At 37.0% G+C, this 21770-nt stretch overlaps 1 protein-coding gene across 25 annotated transcripts in view; it reads left to right on the forward strand.

Moving 5' to 3' along the window:
- flrt2 (fibronectin leucine rich transmembrane protein 2) overlaps positions 1-21770 on the forward strand; it is a 121152-nt gene that overhangs the window by 85935 nt on the left and 13447 nt on the right. For 24 of the 25 annotated variants that reach the window (XM_077734627.1, XM_077734635.1, XM_077734650.1 and 21 more), the window contains one exon: positions 12591-12696. The gene's annotated coding sequence lies outside the window, so the exon portion shown is untranslated. Of the gene's footprint in view, positions 1-11216; positions 11255-12590; positions 12697-21770 lie in introns of those variants that run through there. The other variant, XM_077734801.1, reaches the window with a different exon arrangement.

A 21770-nucleotide genomic window follows, 5' to 3' on the forward strand; every position in this document is an offset into this window, starting at 1 on the left:
GCATAGCTGCCCCAATAACCTCCATTTACAAAGCCTATTCAGAGTATTCACTTAACACGCTAGCAGCAAGCAACTACTGCCAATGGACATGATTAATGAGTAAACATTACAGTGTGCAGGGAATATCAGCACATAACATTGTCATCACCAACACATAACCCCAGCTCCTTAATGAATGCAACGAGGTCACTGAGGGTTTTCATGGACATTAATTTGGCTTTTAGCTGGAATTTCACTCGGGGAAAAATAAATAAATAGATGATATTAATTGAAAATTATTATGTTATTATATAATTACATGCTCTTGCTAGTCACTTGTTTCCCAATGGATTCTAATAAATGAGACCAAGCATCCTTATACTGATCTAACCTGTCTAATATTGCAAATGTGTTTGTTTTTGCTTGGATTCTGTGATTATTCAGTTTAGTGGTTGCTTCACTGGAATTTATTTACAATTGTAGAAGCAGTTGTGGTGGTAGCTACAGTTCAACTACGCACTATTTAACACTAATTAACCAATTGATTGAGATTGCTTATTTAGTTTTAAAGATTTACTCTACTGAATAGCCTGAAGATGTATTGGTAGAATTTGTATCTTGAATTATATAAGCGTGGATATGTTTTTAATGGTTCTTCATTTCGAATTTGGTATTGCAATATGACTCTAGGCAAAAAGCACATTAAGGACAAATACTTTATCAAGATGCATTATTATTTTTGAGCCGTTTAAACCCACATTGCCATCTTAGTGAAAGTATAGTCCTCATGATATTAAATATTTGAGAATTTATTTTTGAATGCTTCAATATTCAACTAACTAAATATGATGATGTCAATTTCCCAGTGGTTCAAAAATTATAAATATAGTAGTAATGTTCACATTCCTTGAAAAGGAAACAAATGCCCAATGGCTCAATGAAAGGTAAAATGTGTACATTACTACCCCCTCTATTTTTGTAGTTCTAAAATTACAATACTGGACACCTAACGAAGTGATTATTTTAAGGAATTACCCAAATAATGAAACACAAAGTGTTCGTATCTATCTCATGTTACATTTGCAATATGAGAACATAAACTTGTGAAACATTTGGAAGAGTGCAGCATTACTTTTTAAAGAATTATGCAAGTATACACTTGTTTTTATTTTGTGTGTTTGCCTTTTTCTATCAGTCTCTCTTTCATTTAGAGTGTCAAATCAATTGTTCACCATGGGAAAAAATTACAAAGGAACAAAATTGGAATATGTACATGTACATATTAAAGAATGTTCAAAATTTTTGTCTTACTTACAGTGGGCACAAATTGGTTAAAATTCTTGCAAAATGTTAAATTAATCCATTAATTAATCCACCAACAAGCCCAAAGGTGACAGTGCTTTGACTCAGCTGAGGTATGAATGCATGAATCAGACATTGTCTGGACATGACCTCAAGACTCAGCCCAGATATGTAGCGGAGGAACTACAGAGTGGTGAACAACCAGAGAAGTATTGAAATGGTAAGGAGGGGGAGATTGAGTAGAGACTGGTCCCAGGCCAACTGGAAGATTCAGCACAAGGAGAAGCTTGTTCTCATTTTTTTTCTTCACATGCACCACAGGCACTGAGAAAAAAAATAATAATTCTGAAATACCAGCAATAATGTAATTATAGGCAAATAGAAGAATAGTATTTAATTGGAGTTAAGTATCTGTAGAATAGAAGAAAAGTTAATGTGCACATACTGTATAAATATATGTGGGTCAAAGCGTCATCCTGCCAAGGGTGCAGAAGAAGCAGAATTCCAACTGCTGCTTTTAAAACAAACACATAATTCAGTAGTTCCGAAAGTCTGCTTTGAGTGTATATTTTTGGAAGATAATACCTGGCTATTTGAGGTCCAATCATTAGATTAGAGTCAACCTTGACGTGAGATGTGAATAACATGAAGAAAACACGGAGCTGCTTTAAAGGGCAGAGAAATCCAACCCTATGCTATGATGAATTCCCCTCCTTGATGTTTTTATTCCATTTTATAATCTCCCACTCGTGACTGTTCATGCACTATTTGCATGTTTGAGCATGCATGCATGGTTTGGAGGGCTTAATAATAAAAATAATGACCTCTAAAAAGAACAAAAAGAATAGATTACTCTTTGGTATTCATCAGTGTGAAATTTACATTTACATTTAAACCCCATATTCATTATAGTTTTTTTTTATAAATATATACAGTGGTTAGAACGTCTGCCTTACAGAATCTCCTAATGTCGATCTCATGCTCCCCCTTATAAGCAAAACATCCATTTTAATTTCCTGAAAGAAATCTAAATCCTCCAAATGTGTGAATGTGAATGATTGTTGTGTATATGTTTATGGTTAATAGATGTACCGTACCTCTCATCAAAATTCAGATGGTTTGGTCTCGCCAATTGTCAATGTCAGATTTAACAATACAGAAAATGAATGCAGAGTTGGAGTTTATACATGTGTTTCACTTTCATTAGTAACACATGTAAGCACGGTTGGGTTGCCAAAATAGACACAATTTTTTTTAGCTGATTTCCGTTCTACTGAAATGACAATAAACATTTGCAAATGACTTCCTAAGATATTCATGCCACCCAAACTGAATTATTTAGTGCAATTTTAAGACATGAAAAAGTTTGACCAGAATTTGAAAGCTGTTGATTTTCTGTTGGAAAAGCAGAACCCATACTCATCTTGACAATCAGCCAATGTATGACAATCATACATAATGTGTTACTTTGATTTCTGTGCTACCCTTGTTTTTAAACGGCCTCTTCAATTCATTTCTTTGTGAAAGGGACCCTGATTGGGGTAAAATTGTGATCTGCATATAACACATGATTTATTTCTAAGAAAACAACAAAATGATTTATATTATATATCATTTGATATAATAACAAGAGAAAAATAGAGCCGTGATTAAGTTGATAGAAAATAAAATATTACCACGAGCTGCAACCTGGGGATAAATGTGTAGCCTTCTTTATATTTGTTAAAACACATTTTCAGGTCGAGTTTCATTTGCCACTCATTAGTACTTTAAAGTAAATAAAATAGTTTTTTTTACATAATGATGATCCAAGAACCTTATTTTAAAACACAATGTATTTTTTCTTATATACTAGACGCTGCATGAAAAGGATACTGTTACCATGCCCACAATACTATTTAATCAATGCAATTTGGTGGAATGCCTAGTTTAACTGATACTGTAACTAAAGTTGATTGATTGAATTGAATATTAATTTTGCAAGAATAATATCGTGTGTCAGCACTAGTTAAAACCTCTGAATAATATTGTGTTTAGGGAATAATACTTAATCAAATCCATTTAGCAACATCTGATTGCTGTCATCATACCCATCTACTGAGGACCACAAATTGTGTCACAAACAGGCAAACTCTTTGAACCCAGAACTTCAGTGCTGTGAGGCTGACGTACTAACCACTCAAGCCGCCGGTCCGCCTAATTGTAGTAGTAGTTGTACTAATTGTAGTAGTGAAAAGGAGTTGTGTTATATACCAAATAGATGGAGATGTGCTAAAGGTAGTTTAATACAATGATTAACCAATGTTGATCCATATATAAGACACTGATGGTTTTTGAGAACAAGTATTTTAATTGCACCTTATAGTATGGAAAATACAGTCCCTAAAAAGTTCTGCCAGCATTTTTGAGGAGATCCAGTGTTTGAAAGGAATTTTAGGAATAATTACTTTGCAGATGAATGTAAAATTCATCAGATAAAAAGAGAAAGTGAAATGTTTTGACAGGTTGAGTTCAGCTCCTTCCTTGTTAGTCTCATATTTACTTGACGAAGTACAGCAATTTGATTGAAGTGTGACCTAAAATGTTTGGCTTGAAGAACGTTGCAGTCTGAATGCAAGGAACTGACTTGATTAACCTGTAGATGAGCACTCAGTCATTCATCCTTCATGTCTCCAGTCTGTGAAACCCGACAGTGCAGTGTAAATTATGGGGTATTGTATGAACAGCAAAGACTAGCAGTCGGCTCTGAGTTTGAACAATCTGGTGATTTGCCATCACATCTGGACTATGAAAGAGGTCTTATTATGGATTCCACTGCTATTCTTGGCAAGCCACGCCCTGCATACCGTGCAACTTCTAAGACTGACCGGAGACAGGATTCTAAAAAGCTTGGGTTTTTATTGAAAACATTTAGGTTATTTATCAGACAGTAAGTTTAGACTTAATTAATAGGTACGGGGCAGTTACAGGAGTACACTAGAACCAGGATGTTGCCATCACCCGAGATTCAAATAGAGGCTGATGGCATTTTGGAATTTAGGGTTTCGATAAACCCTTCCAAAAAACCATTCCAGTACAGTTTTTGGGTGAGTTAAAAGACACATTTTGTGAAATACTGTACTCTTACTGTTGGCGTAAGTTTGATATGCAAGTTTTATGGGCTGTGAGCGAGGCCATTCTTGTTTGCTTTGGAGCCTTCTGAAAGAGGCCCAAAAAGCCCTAGTGAACTCTATCCAGACCAGCTGCCAGCAGGAGTGCAGCATACTGCTTGGAGACTCCTTGTTTTGCTGCAACCACACTGAACTTTTAGCCGTCTCCGTGATGTCGACGAATTGTCGATTCCACACAAGTCTTCATCTTATTCTTTTCGTCGATCTTCACGCCTACTAAAAACAATAACAGTAAAAAATATATATATTTTCTCTCTTCAATTTGACCTCTAAGCATATTAATATTGCTTTGGTAGTACTGATGAATTCAGTAGCTGTTATGTCCCCAGAACAGATGTAGAACGATAGAAGACATAGGATTAGAAGTTTGAAGACGTTTCCTCTCACATACTTCAAAGCAAGCGATTCTTCAGAGACTAGGAGGATTAATATGTAGAGGCATGTTTCATGTGGCAGCAGCGGTGCAAACTGTTTATGTTCAAGTTCTTTACTTCAGTTTTCTCTATTTATCTTGTCATGATTTTGCTGGCAGGTCTACAGAAGGCTGAGCGATAAGACTTGTGTACTTTAAGCGGTCTCATTTCATTTGTGAGATTCCAACTGGGCAAGTTTACTTTCCTTTGCCAATAATACTACGACACACTTGACTAAAGTAGAAGAAAGCTTCAAATCTACTATATACATCAAGCCTTAAAAACAAATCACCAAATATATTTTGTTTCTGAGAATTACATGTCCTACCGTTTGTCTTTTACATACATGATTTATTGTTTTTATGTAAACTACAAAACATCTTGAGACACTTTACTTTTCTGCATTATGCGAAAATGTATTAAAACAATTGACAGGGTATATGGTCATAGTCAGTGATAAAATTAGTTCAGTAACTCTCTACATTGAGTAAATTGATGGTTTACTGCTGTATTTGAATGCTTGGGTTGGCAAACAGTAAGTTATTACTGGAAATGGATTGGAAGAAATATGGGAAAAGAGCAGTAGAGTTATATTGATGTATTACTCATTTTTGGAGGTGATAATGCTTGTAGTAAACTCTAAGAGGACAGATTAATTTTACTGTGAGATGTAGAGAGAACATTTTTTTCTCTTTTTGCAGCAGTTAGCAATGATATCACTGTCATGTGTTCTGGGTTATATCTACAAGTGACGTAAAGGACAGTGAGAAATCAGATTTAGATATGAAGGATAACTCGGAAATTTGATTTGAATCAGATTTCACTCCAATCTACAGCATAACTCGCAGTTATTTCTTACCATCGCACTTGACTAAAAAGGATCTGATTCCAATCTTGGAATGAGACCCCAGATCCATTTTGTCAGCATAAACATAAGACATATTAGTCATTTTTGCCCTTTCCTCCTGTTAATCTACTCCGTCTGGCAGTCTTTAGCCTTTGTTTGACACTTTTTTTCCTCACCAGACAATGTGACCTCATCATTTAGTGACTGTCGCAACACAATAGAAAAACTTCAGTTATATTTTAAACTCCACAAAAGTATTACACAACAATCCAGACTTCTTATTTTCACTTAAACTTTATCTTTAATAAGCCCTTCCCACAAGATTATATGTATAAACAAATTTCTAAAATGGAATATTTGATTATCAAATTATACATTATGTATCATATCAAGTGTTTATATGGCTGATGAAATTGTCAGTCAGACTGCCACTATTTTATTTTTTAATTTTTGTTTCTTACATGCTGTTGCAACAAGACTGTGGCACACGGCACCCTTCCTGATTTTATTACATGCCAGTCACTTATTTGCTTGCCATCAGGTGTACGCTGAATGATGCATTCCTTCTGTCTCTAAAGATTCACGGTAATTATACAGTAATTGCTTGTCCAGCCTTTTGGCCCACCCGCACTCTTTGTACTTTTTGAACTTGGCAGACGCTACACACGTCAAAAAAAAAAAAAAGATAAATAAATACGTATTATTGCCCGGTGGTAAGACATTGACACATGTTTCGAGACCAAATTATTCAAAATAATCTCCACTATATTTATGCAGTAAGAAGCTGGCTCTCCCATGTGGCATACAGTTTCTCTTTGTTTTAGGAAAAATAAGCTTTTTTGACTGAACATAGCCACAGGCAAGTATCCAGCTGAACCACATTCCACTTTCACATGACCTCCTCATAGACCTGGCCTGAAGCAAAAGCTGCACCGTTCATTTTTTTTTGTTTTTGGCCACACCTCTTCCTATTTGACTGCCCTAGATAATTTAAGACCTATTGTTTTTTTTTCTTTGTTTGTTTTTTTCCCTTTTTACCTCCTCACTGTTTACAAGCTGGACTCTATTCCACCAGGAAAGCTATTGTCTTGTCAATTTCATTTATACGCTTTTATGGCTGCATTTACAAGGACAGAAACATCTCCCGTTGGTGTGGGCCTTTGAAATTCATGATAGTGTCAGGCAATGTGCTTTCTCTCATAAGATGAATACGGTTTGGGCATAAGCATGCCCTGCGTTTGGCCAGGGTTAATGACAGGAATTAATCTGGTCATGCCCAAACTCTGGAAAATGCCAATTAATCACTTAAATCTGCACTAATGCCTGCATAGTTTTATCATTATGTTAACACTAGGTCATACTTAGTGACAGAACACAAAGAAAATGAATACTAAACATTTTTTTGTACAATGCTGACGAGGGTGAAGTGAAACTTGGTTAATCTTCTCTATTACGTCAATAGGCATTGAAAAGTGCCATCGGTATGTCAGTTAAATCACAATTATTTAAATGATGCCCAAATAAAAATGGTTCAGGGGTTTGTTCAAGTTGGATTTAAGGTCATTTGTGTGTGTACATTTCAAATGAATATTCTGCTTTGCTGTTTACATTCATTTATCTTCTGTACCGCTCATCCACACAAGGGTCGCTGGGGGTGCTAGGGTCTATTCCAGCCAACCACAGGTAGAATGCAGGGGACATCCTGAACTGGTTGCAAGCCAATCACAGGGCACAATTACGATTCATGTATTTAGTCACCATATTTCATCAAGTATTCAATCATCACACATCTTCCAAGCCAAGATCGACATTTGTAGTCAAGTAATGAAAAATGAATATTAAACACAAGTTGTTTGCCTGTGTGTTGCTTTCTCCTCTGGAGAAAGTAGATGTGGTTGTGAAGAGAATTCAGGAACAGGCACGTAGAAATTTAATATCCCCAACAACAATGGGGAGATGGGACATCTGTTTGAAAATGTCACATCTGACAAAATGATGTGTCAGCCGAGTTTTTTTGCATATATCTTGCCTTGTGCTTGGCATCCCACAGGAAAAGTCAGCCGTATGGGGAGATCTGACGAGTAGTCAAGGTTTTTGATCAAAGCTCCAAATGGAAATAAAAAGCGGCAAAAAGAACAAAATGCGTACACAACTCCAAAATCAATTATCTTATTGGGTCTTGGTGTTCCTTAGAATAGTGGATGTGTGGGCCAGGATGTTTTTATCTTCCTGCAAAGGGCATCTGGAGCACATTAAGGGGAAAACGTGACACTGCTTGGTGAAACATGACTCAGGTAAGGATGTAGGCTTTTAGACCACTGCCTTCCCAGATGCGGCTATTCTTTATTTGTCCATCGAGTAATAGAACACATACCCTTTTTATGTAAAAGAAAACAATAATCCTGATCTACTTATCCACTTTTGCTCATTATTTTTTTCTCTTGTATAAGGCTTGGGTGTTTTTAGAACAGTCAGGATATTTAAATATTTTAAATCAACTGTCTGTCCAGATAATAGAACTTATAGTAGGGGAATGTAATTTTTAAAGTGAGTGAATATCTATTTTCTCCCTGTACACCACTAAACTACAGCAAGATCATTGCGAACGTGAGGGAATTTAACATAATAACAATTTAGGCCCAGCAGAGATGGAATTACCTGCTGATGATATTCAGAGGCCTTGTTTTCTTAATGTCAACATGGCTGTGGGTAGAAATCTTATTAAGCCCTCTGCTCCACTTGTGGCTGAGATGAAGCATGCTCAACAGCTTTCTTTCAGTTATGTATGGGTGGAGCAATCAAATGTGCTCTTCTGTTGTTCATCAGGGACCCTGTTTCCTTGATGGCACCTGCAGTTTGACCAAACAAGGCCAACCACTACTAAACTCGATAATAAAGGCCACAGAATTTGACTAAATATATTCAGCCCAGGTCTGTTTTTTTATTTTTTATATAAATATATATATATTTGAATGTGAAGTTAACTTTGTATAGTTTTAACTATGCAGTCCGTTTCTCATTTTCCACATAAAAAGAAAAATCCAAATGCTCATGTAGAGTTGATCCATTGATGCTTGAAATATGCTGAGGTGTTGGGCATTATGCTATTGTCAAGGTAACATCATGCACAATGGATTTCCAGTCTTTTAAGGTGTGAGATGTTGAACTACAAAAAGACGAGAAAAGCTTGCTGAACTGGAGTGCGTTGTAGTATGCTGATCTGTATTATGACCTCGTGCATTACTGCAAAGTTATGTTGAATGGTTAGATTTCAGGAATTGGAGAAATTCTGCTCAGATTTTTAGATCTAAATCTATGCAGAATGTTGACATTTGTTTTTTTTTTTGTGTATTTCTGCTCATCTTGCAAACCGTGAGAAAATATGCGAGATGAGAAAGCAACTTGACACAGTGAAGTAGAGCCATATCTGGTTGAGCGTGCTCAGCCTGACAAGCACTCAGTGTGGCCCTGAGGATGTGTGAGAGGGAGTGATACGGAAATAAAACATTGTTTCCATTGCTTTACCTAATAAAATGCAAAACTACACAATGTCTCCCTTTGAGAGTGTGCCGCTATTCCGGAACAGGTTTCCATTTCAACCTTCTGGGCACATCAGCAACACATTTGTTTCCGACAACCATTTATTACCAGTCAATGTAAAAATTCCAAGACGTGGGTCATTTTGCATTGGTTCTTTTAGGAAAAGTTTGTTCTCGGTCTCTTAACATAAGCCTTTCTTTTTGAAAGAAAGTGTTACTGTAGAAAAGACTAAAGCATTTATGAATATGGAACAAAGCACATCAAGAGTTAAGCTGATCACTTGCAGTGACATCATGCTTCACGATCATTACTGTATACTCTTTTTATGGCTTAAATCAAGCAGCCAAAACATAATGTAAGATATCAGAGTAGTTTTGAAAGACACTGTAAGGCATCAATCCATTTTTTTTTCTTTTATGATTGTGGTTTTGCTTTTCATTGGCTAAAGTGTATTACATTTTAATGTGATCGATCTCCAATATTGAATTTGATAACATTGGGGAGTTTAGAATTTTGGAAACTACACATTCAGCACAAATTAATACAAAGCAATGTTACAGATTTTAGAGGGGATTTAAAAATATGATCGATTGGACAGTGGGCTCAAGCATGCATTTTTTTTTTTTGGTTTAGCACAGTTCTTCTAGTTTTTATTTAGGAAAAAAGAAGCTTCTATTTGTCTGTTAAAAAAAACAAGAAAAACACATTACAGAAATATTTTTTTCTAATAAGATAATGCAGAAATTCCTTTTAACAATAAATGGAACTCAATAAAGAATCAAAGCTTTAGTGTGAACCTTTACTTCAATCAAAGCTCTAGTAAACAATAAGGTCACTTATTTCCAGCACATATCAATATTTTAAATATCTCCCCAAATTATATTAACACACAGCATAACAAAATGACCTAAATTATTACAATAAAATACCAGAGCAGCTACGAGGTAATTTGCTTAATTTAATCTTATTTATTATTACATTTGTCTAGAATGGATCTTCACATTGTCAGTTTTGAAAATTTACTGAACAGTTGTTTTTCTGTTTTCTCTAAAATTTCAATGCAGTTGTATTGTAAAAGGAAAAATGCAGCCTTGTGCTTCGATGATGGTGTGTTTATGAATTGTTTGCTTCCCTGAAATGATGAGTGGTGTTGATAGAGGTGATGAACTCTTTTTAATGACAATATGTGATGCAGCCAGGGAGAGGTCTCAAAAGAAGTAGAGTTCAGCACAGATTCAACATTGTGCGACAAGGAAATAGAAGTTATTAACTAAGGGTCTATTGTGGCCTTTTTCTCTCAATCTCCAGTGATTTCACAAAATAGTAACCACTATGGACTCAACTCCCCTGTGATGTGAAACCCACTTTTACTTTTCAAATGTTAAAATCCATCATAACCTTTCTTCTAGTTTCGCCCTTTAGGTTCCATCATCTGTATTTTAAAACCAATTGACATTAATCTGTGTATCTTTATATTCAAATCATCTTTGAATTATATAATATTCTAGAAAACCTAACTTTATGTCATTGTGTGATATAGTTTCCATGTCACTTATGCAAAACATCTATCTTATTACTTTGTCACAGAATGCCTGGGCTCATGATAATTGTTTTGTGTTGTATTTTCTGCATCATAATAATTCAAAAATATTAATTAATTGTTTTGATTTTTTAGCAACCATGTTTCATATTGAGGACATGCACACTATCTTGTTTTTTTTGTTTTAATGATGCAGGTAAGGAACTGCATTGTCAAAAAATTCTCTACACTTCCATTATTCAGCCTGTTACGGCTGGCAGCCTGGACACACACTATGTAGGAGGTGTGTGCTTTCTTTTCTTTACAGGTGGCTCCACCCCTGTGACAGAGCCCTGCCCAGGCCAATACAGCTGTAATTAATTCCCCAATCATCCCTCCTGCCCTTATTTAAACCCTTTTCAGTTGTCAGTTCACCCCATGTCTTGCTTTGCCCTTGATGCCTTGCTGAGTTGCAGGCTTGTGGGTACGTTACTCCCTGTTATATTTTGTATGTGTTGTTAATGATTTTTGGGTTGCATAGGGGGACTTGAGATAAGTTTAGACACCCCGGGGTATACATATAGTTTGTGCATTTAGACACAGTTATTCCCCTGTCTAGATTATATTACATCAGTTTAACAGTGGCATCCTTCGGTCTTATTTCCTGTATTTTGTGGGTGTTCATTTGAACACCTGTCTGGGAGGGGGTTTTACCGTGTTTATTTGAGGGTGCCACTTTAATATCTCGTGCTTCCCCTATGTTATCCCGTAGGCTGTTTTAATGACTTTATTGTAAATAAAATATAACTAAGGCTACTTGCAGTGTGTGTCCGAATTCATCTTTGACCGAACCTGTCTGCTGTGATAGTTGCGACTCCCTGGTATATCATACCCCAGGGGGTGTCGTAACACAGCCAGATAATCTCCTTTCAACTCAGTATAGTGCCTTATTCAATAAACCATGTCCACTTTAGAGCGATTCAACGTAATGTGGAAGATTACATTTAAATCCTACCCATAACTGGAAGGACATCGTCACAACATTGATTCCAAAGATATTCTACCTTAACGGGAACATAGTGTCTCTAAGATAAAATGATCATTAGCCTGGTGTTCTATGCAAATTACAAGTAATGCATTTTAGTTATATAGGCGCGGCTTGGCTTAAAGGCAAAAAACAGCATCTAAGCTCACACAAACTCTCCTGAGTGTTCTGAAGTTGCATTACAAGCTTTTACTCTTTTCCAAGAATAATCATCTCTGAAGAAAAAACACTTAACACCTTGCCTCCGCAGGGACCAGACTTTTTGTGTAATTATGACACACACCATGAGCAATGCAGCATTTCTGTTCCATGCTATTAAAGAGTAGGAGTTGCATTTTCTTCCCTTTACACCAAGGTTTTACTTTAGCTAAGATCTCTACACCATTCATCACTGTAACTAATACAATCGATTGTATATCAACTATCTGGGCCTCTGTCTTCTAGTAATTTTAATCTAGCATATATACTATTCTAGTGCACTAAAAAAAAGGATCAACATTTTAAATGGCTGCTTAAAAGCTGGTAATTGGGCCTGCAAACCCAAATAAAGACTGTTCATTTTTGTTTAACCTGACCACTTTGGAATGTTTCCATCACTAATGACACTTGAGTGTATTCTTCATCTCCGACTGCCTCACCAAATTATGTCCACCTGTTTCCTTTTAACTTAGACAAATCCATTTAAAACACAGCCTTCCTTCATTTTGGTATTTGCAATCAATGTGTTGCATTCAGTGACCAAAGTTTGAAATAACAAACTTATTTTTGTTTTTAGGGTTATATCGTGGGCTTCATCAGATGGTCTAATGTTATAAATACATAACACAAAGAGGACAACAAACAGGAATTACAGATACATGCAAGACCTGAAGAATAAGCAGGTACATCCTATTTTAGAATGTAGAAACTAATTTTTCCATGCTGTTCTGTTAGATGGAAGTTGTTAAATCTGAGAAATATTTTACATTAAATGTACCCCAGTAAAACAGCAAACACTACAAAATGGGTGATACCCATATAAAGATGTATTGTCTTTGTGAAAGCATCAACAATGAACCAGAAAGGGAAATTAACAGGTTCATAAAAGTCAAATTCACTGCAGAGATGTTGTGCTAGACGTTTACAGCTGATTGAATGGCATCTTTTATTTGCTGTCACCACCACCTCCTGTCACTTGCATGAGAAAATGTGTGAAAAAAAGAGAATTTAGAAGAAAACCAGCCCTGGTATCCCATGCATGCAAATACTGAACAAACACAGCAAAGCACGTCAGTAAACTACTGACATTTAAGAGTCAAAGGGAGAAGCATACTGATGGGGAGATAACTTTGTGGTGCAACTTTGTGGTTAAGATAATCTACACTGATCTCACACAATACCAGGATTATGGAGGATCACCACAACCAATCTCCCTAAATATATGGCTGCTCCTGTGTTTCAGGAGGATGGGTGGGAAGGTTTTTCCAATCCAATATACTAGAAATTGTAGCTCTCCAAATATCCAAGTCAAGGGAATTCATTTATATAGCTCTGATTCAGTAGTGTCCAAACATTTTTTATTTATTTTGGGGCAAGGGCTGCTTTCATAAATATTAAATTAAAGGATATAATGGTGTCAAATCCGTCCCCTTTTATTTCTCCAAGACAGAAATGGAATCCAGTTTTTATAATGTGTGTGTGTGTTTTAAGTATAAAAAAATCAGGAGTCAGGGACTTTTTTTGTCAGAAAGAGCCCCCAACTATTCATATTTTTAAATATAATTCCTTGAGAGCCATACCCAGCATTTAAAAGTAAATATAAATGCCTGCATCATTTTGTCATTTAAACACTTTTAAAGTACATTTAGTATATGAATTATTTCAATAACATTGATACCCGGTTGCTAATAAATGAGTATATGCAGCATGTGCAAGTTTAATGCAATGAAAAATTATGACTAAAGCAGCGTTAGAGTTAGAGACTCACATTGGTCGGTGTAGAGGCAGTAGAATTATTATCGGCACCGCTGATGTGTCAACACGAGACAGCCATTGGTCAAAGTAGTGTCGCGAACAGAGAGATGTGCCAACGCATCACTCCCTTAGGTCAATGTAGTAGCACTTTGATGTGCCAATGCGGGGCTTTTATTGGTGCGCTCAGGCCTCACCAGCCGGTTCAACATTTTAGCTTACCGGTCAGCAGAGAGCCATAAGCACCCATCAAAAGAGAAATGTCTGGCTCGCGAGCCAAAGGTTCCCGACCTGTGCCCTAAATCATCAAAAAATAGTACAGATTGTGTGTGGGTCAAGTGTAAATGGAGGGTTAAGTCTAAAAGAGAGACCTTGTTAGGACTAACTATTATTGGTTTTGAATTAAGTGAATATTGAAGGATTCTGCAGGTTTCTGATATCTGTATTTTTCTAAATTACCTTATTCAAATTGAATAATGGTTCGCTTGCATTAGGAGCACAGCAGAGATTGTTCATACAATATGCATAAATCATTGTTTTACCATCACACCAATATGCATATGTTGGCAATTGCTATGTGTTTTATCAATGTTGTGATGTATTATCGTGCTCGGATGTGACACATGAACACTCTGGCTGTGTTTAAAGACAATTAATTGGTACAGTTTGGACAGTGTTAGTCGTTTAGTGTAATAAAATGACATTTCCGTTTAACATGTAGTGCATTAATGTTCTTTTAAACAATACTGCATGTCAATTTTTCGTTCACATTTCTGGCATTTTTGAAATTTTGGCTATCCTGTGCTTTGTGGGTTGGTGTTTCACTGGAAAGTCTACGTGTGACCATGTGTTTGTACAGCAGAAATAAAACTCCCCATTGATAAGGACAAGTTCTTCTTGTTAACATATCAACCAAGGTGGACGTAGCCCACCACTGAATTGGCGTATTGCTACACAACTCACTGCCATGACACAGTACCTACTATACAACCACTCAAAACACACACATGCATGGCCAGATAGTCTGGGAATGGAACATGTGTTAACACTCTCGTTTCAAGAGATACATTGAAGAGGACATTTAGCAATGTTTCATCTTGCATCTCTCTAGCGGCCAACCGATTGCAGGCGTCTAAAATGCTTCCATATGTAGCCTGTGCATTCCGGCTATCGCCATGAGGCATTTCAAGACTCCCCCTCATAGATATCAGATACCCAAGGGAAAGTAGATAGTCATGAGAAATACCTAATAGCCCTTAGTTGCCATAACACTTGAATAACAGGACTGGGGAATTTTTGTCATTCCGGTTGCATATCTTTGTACTGGTGCCCACGACTGTTTTCCAACTGTTGTGCACCAAGGAGATGGACTTCTTTATGACACTCATAATCACCATCCCTGGCAGCTGCAGGGGGACATCAGCTTCAATGGGCTGTTGCAGGGCACACCTTGCTGTCAAATAAATGTGTCTGGATGAAGGTCGGCGGAGAACAAAGAGGTTCTCTGTGTGGAAAAAAAGCCACTCTCAGAGGCCGAGATACAAACTTGTCTGTGACAGTGTGCACAACGTTCCGCCTCCAGTCTATTTGTTTAACCATCACACATCACTGTGGATGTCAGTTTAAACAGGCATAACTGGCCTATATTCTCTTATGTTGACAGTACCACATGCTTGATCCCAAGGTTGTGTCAAGTAAGTGACTTGCTATGACAAATGGTATTTAGTGTCAAAATTACATACACCATTTAATAAAACACAGGATTTCCACATCTGAAGTATTTTGGGTAATGTATGGATACTTAACATCTGTTTCCAGGGAAAGATCAGAAAAGGACATTTGGGATGACAAAACCACAATATTAGACAGGGTTTTAGCTAACTGGTGGCTCAGGAAGTGTCATTATACTAGATATATACTGATTTACCAACTATTCCTTTTGCATCAAGACATATGGTATTTCAAGAAGCAGTACTTAAAGAACTTGAAAGACAGTGGGGACTTCCTGCATTTTAGGACGTCTCTAATGTAGATCATAGGAGAAATTACTGGTGTTCCAGGAGAGGAACTTTTAAAAGCTCTCCCTTTTGAGTGAATCCAAAATAACAAATCCAAGAAATTATTTTAAACAAGAGGATAGGTCTGTCAGATGAATCTTTTTCAATTTGCAACCACATGATTTTTCATCAAAACCCAATGCCTCTACCAGGTCCAGGTCTAACCACTTAATCAAGGTCCTTGCCAAGTATTCCAATCAATTCATTCGTGATAGTACCAAGTTGTCAAAGTCCTCATATGACGGCAAAAATGTTTTATCCATGGGACTATGCAGGAGATAGAGATCACATCAGAGGAAGCCAAATGGTAACTCTCATGTTAAAACAACAACAAAAACATCTAGAGTGAAAAAGAAAAACTGTATGCATACTAATCATCAATTATCATTTTGTTCTTGCAATATGTTAGGAACTAATGACATCCCACAAGGTGCAGCTAAAAAAATGAATAGTTTATTTCAGCAATTATTAATGGTCTCAATTGAAGTCAGTTTTTATTACTTTCTGTATTATATAAAATCATCTTCCTTCTCTGGTGCCATGGAGTGTTGACATGACAACACAATGCAGCAGCCTGGCATGATATTTGAAATGTCACTTTGGTCGATGTATCTCAATCCTTTGCCGGCATTAGCGTCAAGTATCCCATTGTTTTAGTGACATTATTCTGGGTATGCAATCTTTTTATAGAGTTGATCAAGACCAAAGCGATGACATATTCATCTTAATGTGACATGCTATCAGACAGGTGTACTGGCTTTTTTTCTATTTCTTGTCGAGAGTACATTTGGTCTGCCTTTTGCCAACTTGAGAGCAAAGAAAATGGAGAAAGACAAAGCAAGAAAGTGAAACAAAATGAAATGAAAAACAAGAGTCGGAAATATGAATGCGGTGAAGTTTTTTTCTGTAGTTGTTTTCAAATAGAACAAATTTGCAAGGCACCACACGAGTGAGGCCTTCTATTCCTAAAATAGAAATAACTCAACCACTGCATACTGATTTTCTTTCAAAAGGCAATTTACTATTACAACATGCATTTAATCTACTACACAGCCTGCTATTGTTGCAAAGTAAATTTAGTAGAGAAAACACATTTCTGTCTCATTGGTTAGGTCAGAAATACTCATATTTACCTCAGGGGCACAAGTATCCGCAATATAGGCCATTGAGGCCCTTAAGGCTTTTCAATGATGCTGCTCTACCCTACAGGCAAACTGGAACTCAGCATATTACTCCAAAATCACTGCATTGATTTATTATCTGTACATCTTATCCTTTTGGAGGTCGTGCATGTTGGAACCATCTCATGAGGCAGGGTACAAGCTTAACTGGTCAGCAACCAACTGCAAAAGATAAACATACAATGAATCATTCAGGCCCACATCCTTTTTTTCGGACAATTTGGAGTGTTAAATCACCAAAACTGCACATTTTCGAAACGTAGAATGAAACTGAAGTACCTAGAGAGGCAAAAGGAGAACAGACAAATTCTACACCGGATCCCTAGTTTGGATTCTGCCAAAACAATGCAGTTTGCTGGTTTTGAAGAATTTGTAACTGTACCTTATTTCATTAAATGTTAAATATGTATAGACACAAAGAAAAACAATGCCATCTGGAGGACCAGTCCCCTAATGCAGTGTCATCATGAAAGTCCAGTGGGACGATAACAGCCATATGTGATTCTTTTACAAAGTGCCTTTCAATGAATGCGTGCATGGTTCAGGCGCCTGGCTTGGGCTTCGTGCCACCTGATCGTGGCAGAAAGAGCGGCCTTTGCTCTTCTGGGAGATGGGAATTGAAAGAAGATGCCGCTTCAATCGATTCACTTTTACATTGTCACTCACACCAAAGCCATCCAGATTTCCCTACACTTCCTTCACACTCATTGTTCTTACTTTTCACAAGAGATAAGGCCAGTTGAGACTAAATAAGGCACTCTTGATTCATCAGAGGCGCCCCAAGATGAGCGCTAATTCTTACGCAGGCATCCACTAAGAGACACCCTTGGGATGTTTTGTCAGACTATTTCTAAATTGGGATGACGTGCTGTGGTGGTAAGTGAAAGCAAGAGTTGGGGGGGCTCAAAGTAACCACAGTGACCAGATGGAACCACAGATTTTGGCAAAGGGGCTAACTGCCTCAGCAAAACCATATGGGTCATAAGTGCATTTACAAAAATCACATTTGTTTTTTCCATGCCATGGTAAGTAGGACTGGAGGATTCTGTAAACAAAAGATAATGTTCTAAGTAAGAAAAAAAAGAAGAAAATCCATAATTGTCATTTGCATATTTGTGTCTGCAGGGCATTCAATATTTTTAGGAGTTATATTTCTACGTGTGAGCACAATTCCAAACGACCTAACCTACACAAGCCAAGTTTTAATACCACAAAGCATTAAGTTTCAGGGAAAACGTGCCAAGGTTAATGCTGTGGATCTAATTTTGAAAGAAGAAAAAGAAATAACAAAAGTAATCACGGAGATGATGATGAACTAACGACAGGAAAGAAACCAATGCCTAAGATCAGACTTATGAGTCATGGCACTCAAAAAGAAAAGACAAGTAGTACCATGAGTACAAAAAAGGATTAAACACCATAGCTTAGCCATGTCTGAAAGAATAATTGTATTTGAAGAAGTCTGTTGGGAAGTGCTTTAACCTGGTTGCTGATGTAATCTGGATTTATCTGACTCCCTGTCTCATTTTGCAACAGGGGATTTTTCGATATGAGCATCAGTGTGGCGACATAGATAGGTAATACAGGCCTGCAACATACTGCAATTCACAAAGAAAGACATTGCTGCTGAAAAACTCTAAAGCTGAAAGCTATTTAGACTGAAAATAATAAAGCACATCCACATCTGAGTCCATAATAGATAACCCAGCCACAACCTATGATGATAATACTGAAACTTACACAAACCAACTCCTTTACCAATGCAAGATTCAAAATTAAAAATATTATTTGCCCCACCTTGTAATTTTTATTAATTAAAGTACAGCAATTAATAAGACCCTTGAGTCAAACAAGTGTAAATTGCTGTGAGCTGTTCTCCACTAACAACTAATTTGAAAACATGCAATAATAAATCAACAGTGAGGAGGTGTCAGAAGAGAAAAGGTTGAAGGGGCTGTGGTATACGGGGTTTCAGGCCTCAGTTAATTAGTTAGAAGGGGAAACTGATGGTAAACACAGATTGCTGTTCTAAGAACAGGCAGGTCCTTCTAACAGCTGTCAACTTTAAAGATGTGATGTAACAAGACCCATTGCTCTTACTTCATTGTGTGACATGGCCAGACTTTTAACACTTGTTTAGTGATAGAAGAGCTTTTAACTAATTCCAAAGCCATACAATAATTTGTTGTTACATCTGTTTCTCATATGTAAGTTTTCATCTGCTCCCTGACATTTGTCGAGAGCTTGTGTTCCATATAACTGCTGTGCATTCTCAAAATTTTGGAAAACCTACAAGACTGTTTCATGCCTTTGCAAACCGCCGATGGATTTATTGACAACTGACAACATTTCAGTTTAATATACCTGAGGGTATGTGTGAAGGCAAAACTCAAAACATTGCTTTTAGTGTATATATATAAACTAACAATATTGGTAAGATAATTGCCAAAAGTCTTATTCATCATTGGGTGTATTTTTCATTTGTACAAGTATATACATAATTGAAAGTTTGCGCCGTTATACTACTGAAAATGATCATGAGTCCAAAAGAAACCTCAATAAGACAGATTATTGTTTCAATAACACAAGGAGGGATACTTTATGTGTACATTTCCTGTCTTCTGATGCAACTGAAATCCCCATAATGAGCTTAGTTACATGAAGAGTAAAACAAACAAATGCAAGTGGAGGATGAAGAATGTCCTCTACTGACAAATTTGTAACCCACAGAGGGCTGCCCTTTTTTGTCCAACTCCTAACTATGTTTCCGCAATTAGTTCTGGGTTCGTGGGTTGAATCCCAGGTTGCTTCTCACTGTAAGGAGTTTGCATGTTCTCCCTGGGAATGTGTTGTTTTTCTCCGGATACTCCAGTTTCCTCCCACATCCCTAAAAAATGCAGAGTAGGCCTGTTGCTGACTCTAAATTGCCACTAGGTATTAATGTGAGCCTGAATGGTTCTCTGTCTCTTTGTGGCCGGTGATTGGCTGGCCAACGATTCAGGATGTTACAAATAAATCCCAGGGAAAAAGTAACAAACCAAAAAGAACTTGTCGGAAAACTACGAACGTTAAATACTAAAATATTCATAAGACCATAAACCACAGGACGGCGGGCGTCGAGCAAGGTGTCGGCACACACGACGGGAATCAAAATGCCAAAAGCAATCCTCCGACAGCTTGCTTGTTGTCGCAGTTGTCCTTAAATACCAGTACCAAATTCGCCACAGGTGTTTTGCACCGCCCCACCCCATTCGGCTAAATCAGCTGCCGCGGAGACACTGAGTCTTCCCAGACGACAGATATTATTCAAATATAAAATAAAGTATTTTGTTTTTCTATCGCATCTCATGACCACCTGGGCCCTTCTAAATGCCATTATGGATTTAATTTGATAAATGTAAGAAAGCCAAAGTCTGGATACTGCGTTTATTCAGCTTCTGAGTAAACTGAATCATGGATTACAGTTTTTTTTTCTGTACTGTAAAGCCTGGAAGGCAGCAGCCGGCCTTCCACCCACCCAGAAGACTTCCTCTTTACTCGAGTCAGGAGAGGAAATTGAGCCCAGATGTGACTTCAAACAAAGAAAAAGCTAAAGGGATAGGAGGTGAGATTAAACCCGTCTTTTTTATGACCCTGCTCCTTCTCGAGTCCAGTCTATTGATCACCCCGCACCCCCCATCATAATTTAAAATGATTGTAATATGCAGTAAATCGGAGTCTTTTCTGTCCCATCACTAACTTTGTATCTCATCCGTACTTATAACAAAAAATGTGGACAACCACATCCTTACATATTTCTGAATAATCTTTGGCATATGGATGAGATGCTAAATACGTCTAAAATGAGAACATTCCATTTTGAGGCCTGTGATTAAACATTTGATTTATGTTTTGGCATTAAGTATTAGGCAAAACAGAAAGAAAAAGGCTGAATGAGAAATTGGTCTTTCCGCTCTTAAATTGCAATTTAGTCGTCACAACTCAGCTCTTTAGGGACTTTTTTGTTTCCAGGTCACAATGTTTGAAAATTCTTGTTTTTTTTGTTCACCAGTTGATCTGACAGTGCCTTTTCTAAGACTGAAAATAGGCTCATAAATCGTTTTTTAGCATTGGAAATGTTTTCTTCCAAGTAGTCAAAACAGACATTTGCATTGTGAAATTCTTTTTTTTTGCAACGAAAATTGCAGACCTCACTCCTTAATATGATGAACGTAACTGCAGCGGTCTCCTTAATGTGGTATTTTGCACTGATTGCAGTGATTAAAAATATGTTAGGCACAATACAAATGGGCAAAAAGGTTTGGTAACTATAGAAGAATATATTTTGTCTGAAAATATATTATTTGAGCTACAAATCACAGATCATCATCAGGAAATTTTACTTTTGTAGGCCACCATCATACACCCTTCAAACCAATATACAAATAAATGTCACATACAAAATGCGTTGACATTTAAGCAATGTTTTGTTGTTTAGTACTCGCATTGCAAAGAGGCTCTTAAACATCTCTGGCACGCATAATTGAAAGATGTATAATAAAAATAAATACGTCACCATACGTGATTGAGTGAACTAACACGACAGATGGCACATGAGGCATTTGACACATAGAGTCCGCTGTCGCACAGCCTTCAAGAAGGTGTTGCACGAACCAATGTGTGGGTCACGTGTTACAATGAGACAGTTCCCGCCCATGCGTGATTATAAATAAGCCTTCCAAAGTGTTGAACATAGATGAACACAAACTGTCTTTTCCACCAACTAAC

This window comes from Stigmatopora nigra, chromosome 2, assembly GCF_051989575.1.
Source record: "Stigmatopora nigra isolate UIUO_SnigA chromosome 2, RoL_Snig_1.1, whole genome shotgun sequence".
Lineage (NCBI taxonomy): Eukaryota > Metazoa > Chordata > Actinopteri > Syngnathiformes > Syngnathidae > Stigmatopora > Stigmatopora nigra.